This window comes from Chrysemys picta, chromosome 6 (genome assembly GCF_011386835.1).
Source record: "Chrysemys picta bellii isolate R12L10 chromosome 6, ASM1138683v2, whole genome shotgun sequence".
NCBI classification, from domain to species: domain Eukaryota; kingdom Metazoa; phylum Chordata; order Testudines; family Emydidae; genus Chrysemys; species Chrysemys picta.
In genome coordinates, this window is record NC_088796.1 from 5,327,143 (window position 1) to 5,344,186 (window position 17,044).

General features: G+C 47.9%; 1 protein-coding gene across 9 annotated transcripts in view; it reads left to right on the forward strand.

Moving 5' to 3' along the window:
- The first annotated feature begins 2,845 nt into the window (after positions 1 to 2,845).
- Positions 2,846 to 17,044, forward strand: part of UBAP2 (ubiquitin associated protein 2) — a 136,967-nt gene continuing 122,768 nt past the window's right edge. For 7 of the 9 annotated variants that reach the window (XR_006174510.2, XR_010588747.1, XR_010588748.1 and 4 more), the window contains exon 1: positions 2,846 to 2,980. The gene's annotated coding sequence lies outside the window, so the exon portion shown is untranslated. Of the gene's footprint in view, positions 2,981 to 8,455; positions 8,698 to 17,044 lie in introns of those variants that run through there. The other 2 variants (XM_065549944.1, XM_065549942.1) reach the window with 2 other exon arrangements.

The window sequence follows — 17,044 nt, forward strand, 5'->3', positions numbered from 1 at the left end:
GACCCTTGGGGCACTTCGCTTGATACCGGCTGCCAACTAGACATGGAGCCATTGATCACTACCTGTTGAGCCCGACGATCTAGCCAACTTTCTATCCACCTTATAGTCCATTCATCCAGCCCATACTTCTTTAACTTGCTGGCAAGAATGCTGTGGGAGACCGTATCAAAAGCTTTGCTAAAGTCAAGGAATAACACATCCACTGCTTTCCCTTCATCCACAGAGCCAGTTATCTCCTCATAGAAGGCAATTAGGTTAGTCAGGCATGACTTGCCCTTGGTGAATCCATGCTGAGTGTTCCTGATCACTTTCCTCTCCTTTAAGTGCTTCAGAATTGATTCCTTGAGGACCTGCTCCATGATTTTTCCAGGGACTGAGGTGAGGCTGACTGGCCTGTAGTTCCCTGGATCCTCCTTCCCTTTTTTAAAGATGGGAACTACATTAGCTTTTTTCCAGTCATCTGGGACCTCCCCCAATCGCCATGAGTTCTCAAAGATAATGACCAATGGCTCTGCAATCACATCCGCCAACTCCTTTAGCATGGATGCAGTGCATCCGGCCCCCTGGACTTGTGCTCGTCCACCTTTCCTAAATAGTCCTGAACCACTTCTTTCTCCACAGAGAACCTGGTCACCTTCTCCCCATGCTGTGCTGCCCAGTGCAGCAATCTGGGAGCTGACCTTGTTTGTGAAGACAGAGGCAAAAAAAGCACTGAGTACAATAGCTTTTTCCACATCCTCTGTCACTAGGTTGCCTCCCTCATTCAGTAAGGGGCCCACACTTTCCTTGACCTTCTTCTTGTTGCTAATGTACCTGAAGAAACCTTTCTTGTTACTCTTAACATCCCTTGCTAGCTGCAACTACAAGTGTGATTTGGCCTTCCTGATTTCACTCCTGCATGCCTGGGTAATATTTTTATACTCCTCCCTAGTCATCTGTCCAATCTTCCACTTCTTGTAAGCTTCTTTTTTCTGTTTAAGATCAGCAAGGATTTCACTGTTAAGCCAAGCTGGTCGCCTGCCATATTTACTATTCTTTCTACACATTGGGATGGTTCGTTCCTGCAACCTCAATAAGGATTCTTTAAAATACAGCCAGCTCTCCTGGACTCCTTTCCCCCTCATGTTATTCTCCCAGGGGATCCTGCCCATCAGTTCCCTGAGGGAGTCAAAGTCTGCTTTTCTGAAGTCCAGGGTCCGTATTCTGCTGCTCTCCTTTCTTCCTTGTGTCAGGATCCTGAACTCGACCATCTCATGGTCACTTCATTCCAGGGTCCCATCCACTTTTGCTTTCCCTACTAATTCTTCCCTGTTTGTGAGCAGCAGGCCAAGAAGAGCTCTGCCCCTAGTTGGTTCCTCAAGCACTTGCATCAGGAAATTGTCCCCTACACTTTCCAAAAACTTCCTGGATTGTTTGTGCACCGCTGTATTACTCTCCCAGCAGATATCAGAGTGATTGAAGTCCCCCATGAGAACCAGGACCTGTGATCTAGTAACTTCTGTTAGCTGCCTGAAGAAAGCCTTGTCCACCTCATCCCTCTGGTCTGGTGGTCTATAGCAGACTCCCACCACCACATCACCCTTGTTGCTCACACTTCTAAACTTAATCCAGAGACTCCCAGGTTTTTGTGCAGTTTCATACTGGAGCTCTGAGCAGTCATACTGCTCTCTTACATACAGTGCAACTCCCCTACCTTTTCTGCCCTGCCTGTCCTTCCTGAACAGTTTATATCCATCCATGACAGTGGTCCAGTCATGTGAGTTATCCCACCAAGTCTCTGTTATTCCAATGACATCATAGTTCCTTGACTGTGCCAGGACTTCCAGTTCTCCCTGCTTGTTTCCCAGGCTTCTTGCATTTGTGTATAGGCACTTAAGCTAACTCGTTGATGGTCCTGCTTTCTCAATATGAGGCAAGAGTCCTCCCCTCTTGCACTCTCCTGCTCGTGTTTCCTCCTGGTATCCCACTTCCCCACTTACCTCAGGGCTTTGGTCTCCTTCCTCCTGGTGAACTTAGTTTAAAGCCCCCCTAGTTTAATCCCCCCCAGTTTAAAGCCCATCCCAGGGTGCTGACCTCCCCATCCCCTACAGCCTCTCCCCCGACCCAGAACTCCACCTCTTTTCCAGCCTCCCCCAGGATGCTGATCTCCCCTATAGACCCTCTGACATCCCAGAGCTCCCCCTCCCTTCCAGCCCCCCCACCCCAGGGTGCTGACCTCTCCCTCCCCTACAGCCTCTCCCATGCCTCAGAGCTCCCCCTCCTTCCAGCCCCCCCACCCCAGGGTGCTGACCTCCCCCTCCCCTACAGCCTCTCCCATGCCTCAGAGCTCCCCCTCCTTCCAGCCCCCCCACCCCAGGGTGCTGACCTCTCCCTCCCCTACAGCCTCTCCCATGCCTCAGAGCTCCCCCTCCCTTCCAGCCCCCCCACCCCAGGGTGCTGACCTCCCCCTCCCCTACAGCCTCTCCCATGCCTCAGAGCTCTCCCTCCCTTCCAGCCCCCCCACCCCAGGGTGCTGACCTCTCCCTCCCCTACAGCTCCACCCCAGAGCTCCCCCGCCAGCCCACCCCAGGGTGCTGACCTCCCCCGCCCCGGAGTTCCCCGCTCCCTTCCAGTCCGGAGCTTAAGCTCCCCCTGCCTTAGAGCCGGTGCCGGTACCTGTCCCGCCTGGAACGCGAAGCCCCGCCCCCTATGGATCTAAGCTCCTCCCCTTATGTGGGCGGGGCCGACTCCCCTTCCCGCTCCCCGCCTCGCTGGGAAACCTTGGTCACGTGCCGAGGGAGCGTCTTTGTCTCCCTCTGTCACGTGGAGGGAGAGCGGGCGGACGGGCGCGCCGGGTCGCGTGGAACGGCGGTCGGCGGCGCGCGCGCTCCGTGGGTCACGTGGCGGGGGAGAGGCCGCGCGGCGTTGCGCTGCACCGGGGGAGGGGGGTGTCACGTGACAGTGGTGGGCGCCGCTGCTGCTTTGTGAGCACATTGGGCAGGTAACGAGCGGGCCGGGGGAGGGAGCGGGTCGCGGGGGAGTGACCCCCCCGGGGCCGGCCGGGGGGGCGGGGAGCCCGGAGCCCGCATGGAGACGGCACCGAGGGGGTGGGGGAGGCCGCAGCGCCCCTGAGGGGAGACCCGGAGAGAGTCTCTCCCTCAGCGCCAGGGGCACGGCTGGGGGCGGGGAGCAGAACCTCCCCGGGGGGCGAGCCCTCCCCATCCGCCCCTCCCCTCCCGCTGGGAGCCCCCCATCCGCCACGCTCCCCCCCCGGAGAGAGCAGAGCGCCCCATTCCTCTGGGGAGAGCGGGGACCCCCCCATGACCTATCGTGTCTCCCTCCCGCCTCCAGAGAGAACAGAACCCCCCCATTCCTCTGGGGAGAGCGGGGACCCCCCATGACCTATCGTGTCTCCCCCCCGGAGAGAGCAGAGCGCCCCATTCCTCTGGGGAGAGCGGGGACCCCCCCCATGACCTATCGTGTCTCCCCCCGGAGAGAGCAGAGCGCCCCATTCCTCTGGGGAGAGCGGGGACCCCCCCTCATGACCTATCGTGTCTCCCCCCCGGAGAGAGCAGAGCGCCCCATTCCTCTGGGGAGAGCGGGGACCCCCCCTCATGACCTATCGTGTCTCCCCCCCCGGAGAGAGCAGAGCGCCCCATTCCTCTGGGGAGAGCGGGGACCCCCCCTCATGACCTATCGTGTCTCCCCCCCCGGAGAGAGCAGAGCGCCCCATTCCTCTGGGGAGAGCGGGGACCCCCCCCATGACCTATCGTGTCTCCCCCCCCGGAGAGAGCAGAGCGCCCCATTCCTCTGGGGAGAGCGGGGACCCCCCCTCATGACCTATCGTGTCTCCCCCCCCCCGGAGAGAGCAGAGCGCCCCATTCCTCTGGGGAGAGCGGGGACCCCCCCTCATGACCTATCGTGTCTCCCCCCCGGAGAGAGCAGAGTGCCCCATTCCTCTGGGGAGAGCGGGGACCCCCCCTCATGACCTATCGTGTCTCCCCCCCGGAGAGAGCTGAGCGCCCCATTCCTCTGGGGAGAGCAGGGACCCCCCCTCATGACCTATCGTGTCTCCCCCCCGGAGAGAGCAGAGCGCCCCATTCCTCTGGGGAGAGCGGGGACCCCCCCTCATGACCTATCGTGTCTCCCCCCCCGGAGAGAGCTGAGCGCCCCATTCCTCTGGGGAGTGTGGGCCCCCCCTTCACCACCTATCTTCTCTCCCTCCCGCCTCCAGAGAGAACAGAACCCCCCATTTCTCTGGGGAGAGCGGGGACCCCCCCTCACGATTATCTTCTCCCCCTGGAGAGAGCAGAGCGCTCCATTCCTCTGGGGAGTGTGCCCCCCCCCTTTACCACCTATCTTCTCTCCCTCCCGTCTCCAGAGAGAACAGAACCCCCAGTTTCTCTGGGGAGAGCGGGGACTCCCCCTCACGATTATCTTCTCCCCCCTGGAGAGAGCAGAGTGCTCCATTCCTCTGGGGAGAGCGGGGACCCCCCGTCATGACCTATCGTGTCTCCCCCCCCCGGAGAGAGCAGAGCGCCCCATTCCTCTGGGGAGAGCGGGGACCCCCCTCACAATTATCTTCTCTCCCCCTCAGAGAGAGCAGAGCGCCCCATTCCTCTGGGGAGAGCGGGGACCCCCCCTCATGACCTATCTTCTTCCTCCCTGGAGAGAGCAGAGCGCCCCATTCCTCTGGGGAGAGCGGGGACCCCCCGTCATGACCTATTGTGTCTCCCCCCCCGGAGAGAGCAGAGCGCCCCATTCCTCTGGGGAGAGCGGGGACCCCCCCTCACGATTATCTTCTCCCCCCTGGAGAGAGCAGAGTGCTCCATTCCTCTGGGGAGAGTTGGACCCCCCCTTCACCACCTATCTTCTTCCCCCCTCAGAGAGAGCAGAGCGCCCCATTCCTCTGGGGAGAGTGGGGACTCCCTTCATGACCTATTTTCTTCCCCCCTGGAGAGAGCGGGGACCCCCCTGTTCACCACCTCTCTTCTCTTCCACCCCACCCCCGGAGTGCCCCATTCCTCTGGGGAGAGCGGGGGCCCCCTCATCACCTATCTTCTCTCCCCTGCCTCTGGAGAGAACAGAACCCCCATTTCTCTGGGGAGAGTGGGGACCCCCCCACGATAATCTTCTCTCCCCGGAGAGAGCAGAGCACCCCATTCTTCTGGGGAGAGCTGGGACCCCCCCTCACGACCCATCTTCTCTTCTCCCTGGAGAGAACGGGGACCCCCCTTCACCACCTATCTTCTCTCCTCCTCTCACCCCCCCCCCCCCAGAGCAGAGCCCCCCTGGAGAGAGCAGAGAGCTCCATTCCTCTGGGGAGAGAGGTGGTGAAGGGAGGCGGCCCTACTCTCCCCAGAGGAATGGGGCTGTCTGCTCTCTCTGAGGGGGGGGGAGAAGATAGGTGGTGAAGGGAGGCCCCAATCTTCTCCCCTCCCCTCTGAGAGAGAGCAGAGTGCCCCATTTCTCTGGGGAGAGCGGGGACCACCTATCTCCTCCCCCGCCCCCCGAGTAGAGTCTCCCTCGCCACCCATCTCCCCTGCCTCAGGAGAGAGAAAAAGCAGAGCTCCCCTCTTCTGCCCCTCCCCCCCCCAGAGAGGCCAGAGCCCCTTCTCGCCACCAATCTCCTCCCCCTCCCCAAGAGGCCAGAGCCCCTCGCTGCCCATCTCCTTTTCTCTCCCCCCCCCCCCCCCCGAGAGAGCAGAGCCCCCTTCTCCATTGTACCCCCTCCCAGGAGGGTAGGGACCCTTCTCCCTCGCTTGAGGGAGCTTGGGGTCGGGGGAGAGGTCACCAGAACCTCATTCCTTCCTATCTTAATGAGAAGGAAAGGGGCAAGGGTCTGGGGGTGGGGAGAGCAGAGTGAATCAAGAGGGTCCCTCCCCCAACTCATAGAGGCCTTTTGTTTCCAGGCCCCACATTCCCTTGTTTCTTCCTTGTACCTGGCAGGGAGCTCTAGTTTCCCCTTTCTTTCTGATGCTCAAGGGGTGGTGGGGGAGAAGAGTTGGGGATGTGTCTGCTCCTCAGGCTCCCCTATCTCTTCCCACAAACTGGGTTTGGAGGAATCAAGCCCTCCAGGTCTGAGGGACCCCATCCCCCCCTTCCTCAGAATCTCTTGCACACCCCAATTCCCTGTCTCTCTTCTTAGGGTAGTGAGGGCCCTAGTCTCCTTTCTCCCAGGTTCTCCTCCCACTGTAGGGTTGTGGGAGGCTTTTGTCCCCTCTCACTCGAGGGGGGCAGTGTTGCTAGTCGTCTTCTCTACCAGGTCCTAGTCTTACCTCATGGTTGGGAGGTCAGAAGCCTTTGTCAGCCCTTTCCCCACACACCCCTTTCTGGTGGTTCCCCTAAGAACATCAGGAAGGCCATCCTGGGTCAGACCAATGGTCCATCTATCCCAGTATCCTGTCTTCTCACAGTGGCTGGTGCCAGATGCTTCAGAAGGAATGAACAGAACAGGGCAATTATTGTGTGATCCATCCCCTGTTGTCCAGTCCTGGCATCTGATAGAGACTTAGGGATACCCAGAGTGTGGGGTTGCCTCCCTGACCATCTTGGCTAAAACTGAGGGCTGAGTGTGTCAGGCCTATTCCTCCCAACCCTGTGCCTCTTACTAGGCCTAACTCCTCTAATCCCCATCTTCCCTATACCTCTCAGTGGAGGAGGGGCTCTGGCTTACTTCCCTTGGGATCCCAAGGGATTTCACTTGGGGGAAGGGACTCTGTTCTACACTTCCAGAGCCTCTCTTCCCCAGTGAGAGGCATCGGAAGGGGGTCAGAGAGTGTAGGCTAGTGCTCATGAAGCGGGGGAGAGAAAAAGCAGAACTGCAGGGCTCTTTTCCCCCTGCAAACTGATTTTATTTTTTCCACATCCATTTTCAGTGTGGGAGGGGCATCTGGTCTGTATGAAGAAGAGACTACTACTGTCTGTCTTCACTGGTTTGAAAGGAGTGCTTTGGTCTCCTCTCCCTCTCACCAGATTTCTGGCTCTCCTGTACCATGGCTGTCTAAGAGAGGGGTTTCTGATTGTCCCCCTTTTCCTGTCTGCCTTGAACTCTTGTCTCTTTATACTGTGACAAGGACCCCTGTTTTCCTCTGCTGCCCCACTGTTCCCTGCTGCTTCTCTGTGTGTGTATTGGTGTGTTCTTTTTTGAGAGGAGTCCAGTCCCCTCACAGGGTGCCAGGGTTGCCTGGAATGTCTGAGGTTTGCTCATGGTGGGGTCGGGGTTGTGGGCGAGGTCTCTGGTACCTTCAAAGTGAGGGTAGGGTTTGTGCAGAACAGGGCTGGCTTTAGGAAGTGCGGGGCCCGATTCGAATACCCGGCGGTGGATCCTTCACTCGCTCCGGGTCTTCCGTGGCACTGAAGGACCCACCGCTGAAGACCCGGAGCGAGTGAAGGACCCGCTGCCGGGTGAGTAAAAATTAAAAAGGCGCCTAAGTTAGGCGCTCTTCTTTAGGGCGCGGGACCCTCTTAGGTGCGGGGCCCGATTCGGGGGAATCGGCCTAAAGCCGGCCCTGGTGCAGAGGTTGTGTCTTTGGTCCCTTTTCTAATTCTAGCGCAGGCTGAAGGGGAGCTGTTGTTGCAGGGAAGAGGAGGGTGAATTATTATTGAGCTGGATATTGTGTGTGGTTTCCATGCTGCTTTTCTTCCACTGCTTCCTGGGTGCTCCCCTCTTATTTTGTGAGGGAGGTGGCGAGTCAGATGTGGCTGTGATCATTGAAAGGCCGTCCATAATACCTTCTTCCTCACAGCAACAGTAGGTTGCATGAGGACAAGAAGATGAATGATCATCTCCATATCAACACTCCCCACCCAGTCTTCCCTTGTCCCTGATGTTGCTTGGCTGCTGGGAAACTGGCATCCAGGGCTGTGCTGTCTCCTGGGTTTAGTCACTTATGTTTAGATAACAAATCTTCACTTTCATTGCTATGGTTGATGAAGAAAATTACTGCAGGAAAGTGTAAGCCCTTCTGCTGGGAACTGGGTATAGAAAGGGAACTGCTGTCATTTCAGATCTGAGTGCATTCGGGTCTGAAATCAGCTCAGAACTAAAAATTTGGTATTGAAATGTCTGCAGATGCTGTTTAATATCTGTTATGAATAGACTAGAATGAACCAGGTTTAAAACCTCTCTGCTCTAGGTATGTTAACCTCTTGAGTGTGGACACATGCAGCCATCTTGCTTATATTCAGAGGAACAGGAAAATCCTGTGAAACAAAAACCAAGGGTTCTGTGTTGTAGTGTGTATACCCTGGCTGTCCCTGCAGCCCACTGTAAGTGACTCAGGGGGCTAGCCCTCCCCTCCCCTTGTCACCAAAGAGCAATCTGTCCCCTAGTCATCTTAATTTGAGTAAATGATGAATGCTTATAATAAAGCAGAAGATCAAGGCAATAGCCTCTGGGGTGGTGTTGGCTGGTGAAATGGAGGGGCCCTCCTGGTGTGAGAGCAGCTGTTTTTTTTCAAGGAGAGAAATTGGAACTGGATGTGAGTGAAGGAAAGGGAGGGGAGGATGTGCAGGACGGGAGGAGCAGCACTTTCCATTGAAATGGAGCCCTTCACAACAAATGGCATCAAATCAGCCTTTGGAAAGGTCTTGCTTTTTTAATATCTACCAGCTCCTTTTAGCAATTCCCTTGGTCATATCATATTCCCCAGTGGAATCTGGATTTGGATTCTTACCTGACTGGCCCTGTATTTATATGGAAGCCCCACAGTCATGGTATGGTGGTTTGATTTAACTTTTGTTTAAAGTGTTTATTTTTAAGCTTATGCTATAAAACTTGAGCAACTGAGACTAAATCAGTTTGCAGTGTTGGAGGTGGTTTTTTTGTGCTCCTGAGGTGTTATGTGCAGGTGCTGTAGTAATTAGTGTAAATACATGCTGATAATGTATAATTTGGGGCAGATGAGCAAAGTTTGTGTTTATAATGCCCCTGATATTTGCTAACTTTTACAGAAGTGGTTGTGAAAGCTCTGTTCCACTTCATACTAGTTACTGCCTTTTTAGCTTATCAGTACAGAAAATGACCTTTAAAAATGTTATGATTACAATAAAGACAAAATCCAGGAAATTCAGAAATGATGGCCAGCTCTTTGTTTACCTCATGATGTTTTGGCCAGCCTCCTCCGTCTTCCACCCCCACCACTGTGGGTTAAGGATGAATTTTCAGTATTATTACTTTACACAATTCTTGCTTATTTTTAGAGCTAACAGAATTTTTAATATTACCACATAATCTAAGCCAGTGCAAAACTCTTACACACAAAACCAAGGAGCCTGGTAGTTTATTTAACTTTAAAAATGTCTGAATCATTCTTTTGAAACTTGCTATTTAAAAGCAGGATGTTTAGGCAGGAGATAGGTCAAGTTTTAGGGTAGGTCTACACTTAAAATGCTGCAGCAGCCTCACTGTAGTGCTTCGCTGACGGGAGAGCTTTTCCTGTTGGCATATTTAGTCCAGCTCTGCAAGGGGCAGTAGCTATGTTAATGGGAGAAGCTCTCCCATTGACATAACGCTGTCTACACTGGGATTAGGTTGGTACAACTATGTTGCTCAGTAATTATATGTGATTAAGTTTGTAGTGTAGACTTTGCCTAAGACTAGTGGATTTCTACAGCAGACGTACAAACTGCTATTTTTAGGGAGACTTATCTGTCTATTGCTCATGCCTTCTTAACTACATTAGTTTTTCAGAACTGTCTTGTAGTAATTGGTGCTCAAGACAGGTGTGTTGAGTATTTGTACAAAGACTAGAATGTTACTAGTCTTACACTTGGGGCAGGACTTTCAGAATGGAATAAACCTGCAAATATACCTTACTTTATCATGAAACCAATTCTTTATAGTCAGTCTTGTGGCTAAAGCACAAGATTGGAATTTGGACGATTTTGCTTCTGTTCCCAGCTTTGCCACAGACTTTCTCTATGTCTTGGGTAGTCACGTCACCCCTCTGTGCCTCAGTTTACCCAGCTTCAAAAATGGGGTCATGAGGACCAACACAGGATGACTGTGAAGTTTTAAGTTTGACGGTGTGTTGAAAGCATTGGATGGAAAATGACATGAAAATGTACACATTTGTATTTCATAGTTTTTTCTTAACACATTTTTAAGTTGCGTGTGTTTTTTTTGTTTTGTTTTTTTTAAAGGTGTTTGTTCCTTCAGAGCCCATCATATCCTACTTGCTCTTCGGTAAAGCCCAGATTTAGGGCTTGTGATACTTATTTCTGTTTAACTAACCTGAACACATTACTACCTATTCATGGTGGGAAGGATGAGAGGCTGTGAGATGAAGCCTTTTATTAAGACACAAACCTGTAATAATAGCAAAAGAAATGCAGAAAAACCCTGTCCGTATTATTCTAATATGAAAGTCCTCCTCTCCAATCACATTTAATGTCAACTGCTAACTAGAACTTCCAGTCCTCCTTGAAGGCTCTTCCACTCTACTCCAACACTATGTTCTCCCAAGCTCTTTATTTTCTGTTACTCCTCAATACTGTGAAGAATACACACTATGACTAAGATAAGACCCAAGTCATGGTTACGCTGAGTGAAGTAATCTTATCTGTTCTTAAAGAGCTAGCCTCATGCATGAAAAAACCCTGAAATCATTAATTCCCAAAAAGGTCTAAATAAGATAAACCTCATGGTTCAATCATTTTTTCCCCATCACTTCACATCTCTCTTGCTGTGAGTGTGCACGCATTTTTGTTGTTAATACTCTCTCTTTACGCTGTAAACTCCCAGGGCAGGGTATTTGAGCTGCTTGCGTGTGGTTCCTGTGGGTGGAGTTGTTCCCATCTTGTGTGCTCTTTGTCCCACCATTTCAGTTAAGACTGCTAGAAGCACTTGTTGCAGAGTGTTTTGAAGGTAGATTTGACAGACGGTGCCTTTCTCTCACAGTTTCCTAAATCAGTTGTCTAGCACAGTGGTCTCCAAAGTGGGGTGCGCAAGAGGATCCTTGGGGATGCGTGGCAGGAGGAGAGTTGTTGTTTTTTTTTTTTGCTTCAGCAGTTCGGGCGGCCTTTTTTTTTTTTTTCTTCTTCGGCAGTTCGGGCGGGAGGGGGTGCGTGCTCAAAAAAGTTTGGGGACCACTGTTCTAGCAGATCAGCTGGAGAGCTCGCTAGCCTGGCGAAGAGGTAACAGCTTGCCTTAAAATCCAGTGGCGTGTTTCCCATACTGAGGGAGCTTTGATCTTTCCTGGAACTTTATTTTAAAAAACTTCATCCTAAGTGACCATTGCAGGGTTTTTGCTTTATCCTACTGAAAACTCAATTTACTTCAAATCTGCACATGGAGGATACATAGCAACATTTATCAGTGCTCTTAAAATAACCACTGTCTGAATCTTAAGAAAAGCAAAATATTTTTGTTTTGTTCATCTCCATTTTTGAGCCATCTAGGTAATAAACATTTTTACCCAGTTTAATGGCAAAAATCCTTTTCTTACTCCATTAGGCAGCCATATGGTTTAGTTGTAAAATTCAGATTTTACTGCTGAGTTTATTCCCAAATATGCTCCATGGCTCTGTGTAGAAGGGAATCTATTTGTGCCATTTTACTGTGAGAAAAATAGGTTTCATCCAAAACATTTTAGTTGCATTTCTCAAGACTAAGATGTTGTTTCTAGAAGTAGAGTTATTTGAGGGAGGAGCTCTAGAGACCAGATTAAGATCCTTCTTTCTGATAAATATTTATTTTAGATTCTTTATACCAGATCTAAATTTCATTGAATGCTGTTTGGGCCACAGTGATTATAGTCATGCATAGTGGAACAAAGGATTAACTGTTTGGTTGCAAATTTTAAACACTCTAAAACGGAAATGTGGTAAGAACATATCTGAGTGATTTGATAATTTATCACATTATCCACTTTTTTCTGTATATGGAGGAAATGGCTGTTGGCTATTTTCTCTGAAGTTTTATGAACCACATTTTGCTTGACCTTAAATCTTGTACTGTGCATAACTGTCTGCTTGACCAGTTTCAGCAAAATGTGAATCTTTAACTTATATTGTGGCCAATTTCTGCTATGTTGCAAAGGTGTAATTCCAGAGTACATCCATTGAAGTCTTTGTAATTGTGATGTCAGAATGTGGCTTATAGTCCAAGGGCTTCTCTACACTATGGGCATCACAGTTGGAGTGCTGCAGTGTAGACGCTTCCTCGTTGACAGATGGGTTTTTTTTCCATCGATGTAGGTAATTCCCCTCCCTGAATAGTGGTAGCTGGGTTGACTGAAGAACTTTTCCATTGGCCTGCTGTATCTGCACTGGGGGTTAGGTCAGCTTCACTATGGCACTCAGTGGTATGAATTTTTCACAGCCCTGAGCAGGGTGGACTGATTGAAATCAAGACAATTTAAAGTGGTGATTTAAAACATGATTTAAATCACCAAGTGGAAAGCCTTGATTTAAATCAGCATTTCCATATGTACTTCAGTTATTTTCTAAAGAAGGGTGTATTCTTATTGATAGATATAACCATTAAAACATGTTGATTCACAACTAAATGGAGCCTTTGCACAAGATTTGGTACATCTTTTTTGCTACTTAGGAGGGTACACTATAACCATTTTTATTTAAGCAATTGTTTACCTTAATATTTTCAGATTCTTATTAATTGTATATTTTTAGTATGTTAGAAAATGGTGAATCATATATTGCCTATTTATGTAATTAACTCTTTGCTCACGATTTGTGTCAAGTTGCATTAGAGTGGTAACTGGAATGTAATTAAACATATAACAGCATATACAACTTTTATGAAACAAAACAATCTTAAATGTTTTGGATACATAAATTTCTCTTATCAAACCATGTTTCATGTTTACAGCTAAATGATTTATTAAAGGAACATAGGGTTTAATTGTAGTCAGTGAATTAAACTGATTATTTCAGGTCAGCCTGGGAACATTTTCAAATCTGCCTAAGTGAAAGTGACTGGAGCTTAAGTTCCTACTCACCTAAGTCCCTAGAAAATGAGATGACAGTCTCCTAAATTACTTAGGCTGTCATTCAAACTTTTTAAACTAGTAGAGCTCATCTCCCACACTGCTTGTTTTTACTCATAGACTGGAAGAGAGAGAGACAAGTTTTCCTGCCTTTTCAACTCCCAGTTGATATCTCAACTTTGAACGTATGGGTCCAAAAGAAGCAAATACTGTGTGTGCCTGCAGGAGAGGCTACTGCTGTTGAAAGCTGGCTTAGCACTTCAATAGACTCTGGTTCCGGGTGCTTAGCTAGTAACTTCTACCAGTTCAGTGATGTTACTTTTTTTTAAAAACATCAGCAACCATGCACTACTTGAATGGTCACCTCCAGCGTTGGCATGATTGATGAGTGATTATTAGATGCCCATGTTACAGCAGCAGCATCTTCTTCAGCAGTTTGGCAGATTACATTGGTGCATTGGGTTGAGAATATTGGTAAGAAAATGAGGTGGAGCAAGTGCTTGTCCATATGCTTTTTTTTAATGCCTGCAACTTAACTTTGTTGTTGGATATCTTTTTCTTCAGTGTCTCTTGAAGTTCTTTCCAAATTTCAACAGCCCCAGCAAAACCACAGAAATCTTTCTGCAGTTGATCCAAGGCTATGGAAATAGATTTCAGTATATTTTCTACATTTTTCTTTAGTCCAGTGTTGACTACTTTGGCAGTGATAGTTCTATCTATTTTGTCATGATAATTTGTCCACAAATTATCAAAATAGGCCAGTTTTAATAAATTGATCAAAACACTCAACCACTGAATTCCATTGTACATCTTGTGGAGAATTAGTTTGTATCCTCCTGCTCTCTTCGGTGAAGCTGAAATGAAATGGTGGTTATAGAAGTGTTAGCAATTTCAACAACAATTTGCTTTATTATTGGAGTTAAGTCGTTAGCTGAAAGATACACCAAATGGCCATTGCACCCATGTGTTATAAGTTTCAGGTTCCCTTCATTATCTTCTTCTAGATTTCTTCTCATCTTGGCTACATTTGCAGTATTGTCTGTGACAAAGCTATGCACTTGACACTTGAATGTTTGTTCACAGAGCTTTTCCTGCTACTTCTTTTAGTATTCTGCTGTATGTGCATTTCCTGATGTATCAGTTATTTTTGTAAAACACAGTCCCATCTTCTGTTGTCACACAAGCGTTGGTTACTAGATCATTGTGTACATTGCTCCAGCGATCAGAGACTCAGATTAACTAATTTCCCGTCAGTATTTTTTGCATACTGTTCAATTTCCTTCTCGAACATGGTATCCAGCAATATCTGCTCTGCCAGGTGATGCTTAGCCAGGTCATAATGATTGAACCATGTCAATGAAATGTTCATTCTGAAAAAGACAAAAGGGAGAATTTGTTACATAAAAGATGAAGAAGGTCTTTGTTTTGATACAGGTATGTTTAGTTGCAGCACTGCTGGTGGTACCAGCAGATAATTCTGAAGTTGTAGACATTGCAGATGATGGACATTCTTAACCCTTTATATCTAAGCCAGATTCTTCAACAAAATGGTAAACAAAAGTCACTCTCTTTCACTGACCTTTAGTGCACTGCCTTTAAAAAAAAAAAAAAAAAAGAGGTGGTAAATGAATGATTTCTCCTACTACAATTGTTAGTACCAAGATCATCTGACTCTATTATCTTTAGCAATATACCGAACAGCTTGGGGGAAAACACTTTTTAAATGTAAAAATTCATAAACGCCTAATAAAACTTTACTTTTAAACAGGAAATCTTCACATAGGATGTTTATTATATTGAACAATTAAAATCATCTTAGAAGTCCAGCAGTAATAGTAAAAATGTAATTGATTAATACTCCCACAATTAATTATATTTAGAACACAAACATTTTGAAATTCATAAGTACTCCACCCAAAACACAAATGTCTAATGATAGTCTATCATCATTTATTAGCACAGTAGGACATAGTAGTCCATCTATTAAAATGGTGTAAAAATAAGTTTACTAACCAGCTGATCCAGATTGTTCAGACATGCCCACATAATTTTCAAAGTCATTGCCATTTGAGGAGCATTGCCTTTGTCGCATTGTTTACATTTGGCGTGTGTTCCTTGTTTACCCAGAGGTACAGGAATTTATTGAAAATATTCTTAAATGTGGTGTTTTTTTTACAACTTCCAGACATGGTAGTTTTCTTTTCTCTTCTCCTTCTCTTCTCTTCTCTTCTCCCCCCAAACTGCCCTCCCCTCCCCGGACTCTCACCCAGAAAAACAAAAGAACGATAATCTAAGATTTCTGCTTGTGTAACCCACATACCTTTTGCACTGCAGTACTTTTTTTTGTATAGAGACTGAGGGAGGTGGTTGAGAAATTGATGGATTGCTGTTTGTTTGTATTGCTGCCTGTGCACATGTGCGAGGAGACAGATCAAGACCATTTACTTGAGGTGCCCAGAAGGAAGGTCCTGGTAGTGGGCGGATCAGTGTTTTTCCAGGAGCTGGAGAATAAATTTCCATGGTGGGTGGAGTCATAGATGCTCATAATTTGAGAACTCAGCCACTCAGGGAGAAGCTGTAAAATAGGAGTACGAGACCACCGAGATGGGCTCAGTAGATACATGATGGTGTCTCCTGGAGTCAGAGGCCAGGTCCCAACATGTGTGATGACTTTGTCAGTCTGTTGGTCCACAGGATCACGCCTTTAATACAGTACATGACATATTGTGCCATATTTACAAAGCTTGACCTTGAAAGCTAGATATTTTCCTCCGATTCTTTCTCTATATAGAAAAGCAGCCTTGAACTCAGTGTTTTTGGTAGAGGTTCATGGGTTCAGTATTTTTTTATTTAGCTGTTTGAAGATATAAGTTTAGACTTTAACATATATTTTGTATTAATTTCAGATTTAATTTTAAATGGGTTTATTTAAAAAAAACTTATTATAATAATGAAATAAACATCCAATTACAATAAACAAATTTGATTTAAAAAAAAATCTATTTTTTTTTTAATCCACCCTGGCCTTGAGTGACCTAGCTATGTTGATCTAAATTTTAAGTGTATATCAGGGATCAGTAGCTTACGTCTGAAGGGGGATAGATTTATTTCAGAAATAGACTTTCATTTTGGCTTTAGATTGCACATTCTTCTGTAACGGAGTTGGTGCAGTTTGGGACTTGCACATGTCAGTGATCTCCCTTGCAGATGTTAAGTTTGGGTGCTTAATTACTATGGGGATGAGTGTGATATAAATAAATAGAATTGCATTGGCCAGCCAGAATCATAGAATCATAGATTATTAGGGTTGGAAGGGACCTCAGGAGATCATCTAGTCCAACCCCCTGCTTAAAGCAGGATCAATCCCCACCTAAATCCCCAAATGGCCCCCTCAAGGATTGAACTCACAACCCTGGGGTTCAGTCTCATTTGGCCCAGTTGGTGCAGATGAGTATCTTATCCAGTGGATAACTAAATATGGGGGGCGGGGGAGGGCTAGCTGGTTGAGTCTCAATCCAGATAAGATTGAGGTAATACTATGAGTGTGGGGGAAGCAATTTAGTGGGTGGAGAGGTTGGTTTGGAATGGATGCTTTGAAGGGAAGACTTTGCCTGTTGCTTGTGACACAGGTTCACAATCTGGGACTTCTGTTACGTTCCCAGTTGCTTCTAGATGTCAAGACAGCAGCAGTGAACCAAAATGTTTTTTTTTAATCTTCCCTTGGATAGAAGGTGAACCTCTTCTGCAATGATCAGTGCTTGTATCAGCTCATGGTTAGCACTTTACGGGGGCTACACCTGAAGACCAGAATGTGGGGGCTCACTTGCTTCATGGAGCTTCTTACAGGGAGTGCTGTAGACCTGTGCTTGGTCATCTGCACTGTATGCCATTTTGTGTCTGGAGCATTTCAAGGTGTTGGTTTTATTCTATAAAGCCCTAAATGGCTTGGTGCTTTGTTCATTAAGTGAGAGACAAACTGTGTGTGTGGTACCACCGGTGCTGGAGCTTAACAGTTACCCAAAAGGAGGTTGATAGCAGGGCATTTTTGGTGAGAGCTCATCTATTCCAGAATTTATTTCCCCCTTTAATTGACTGAGCCTAAATCCGTTGAC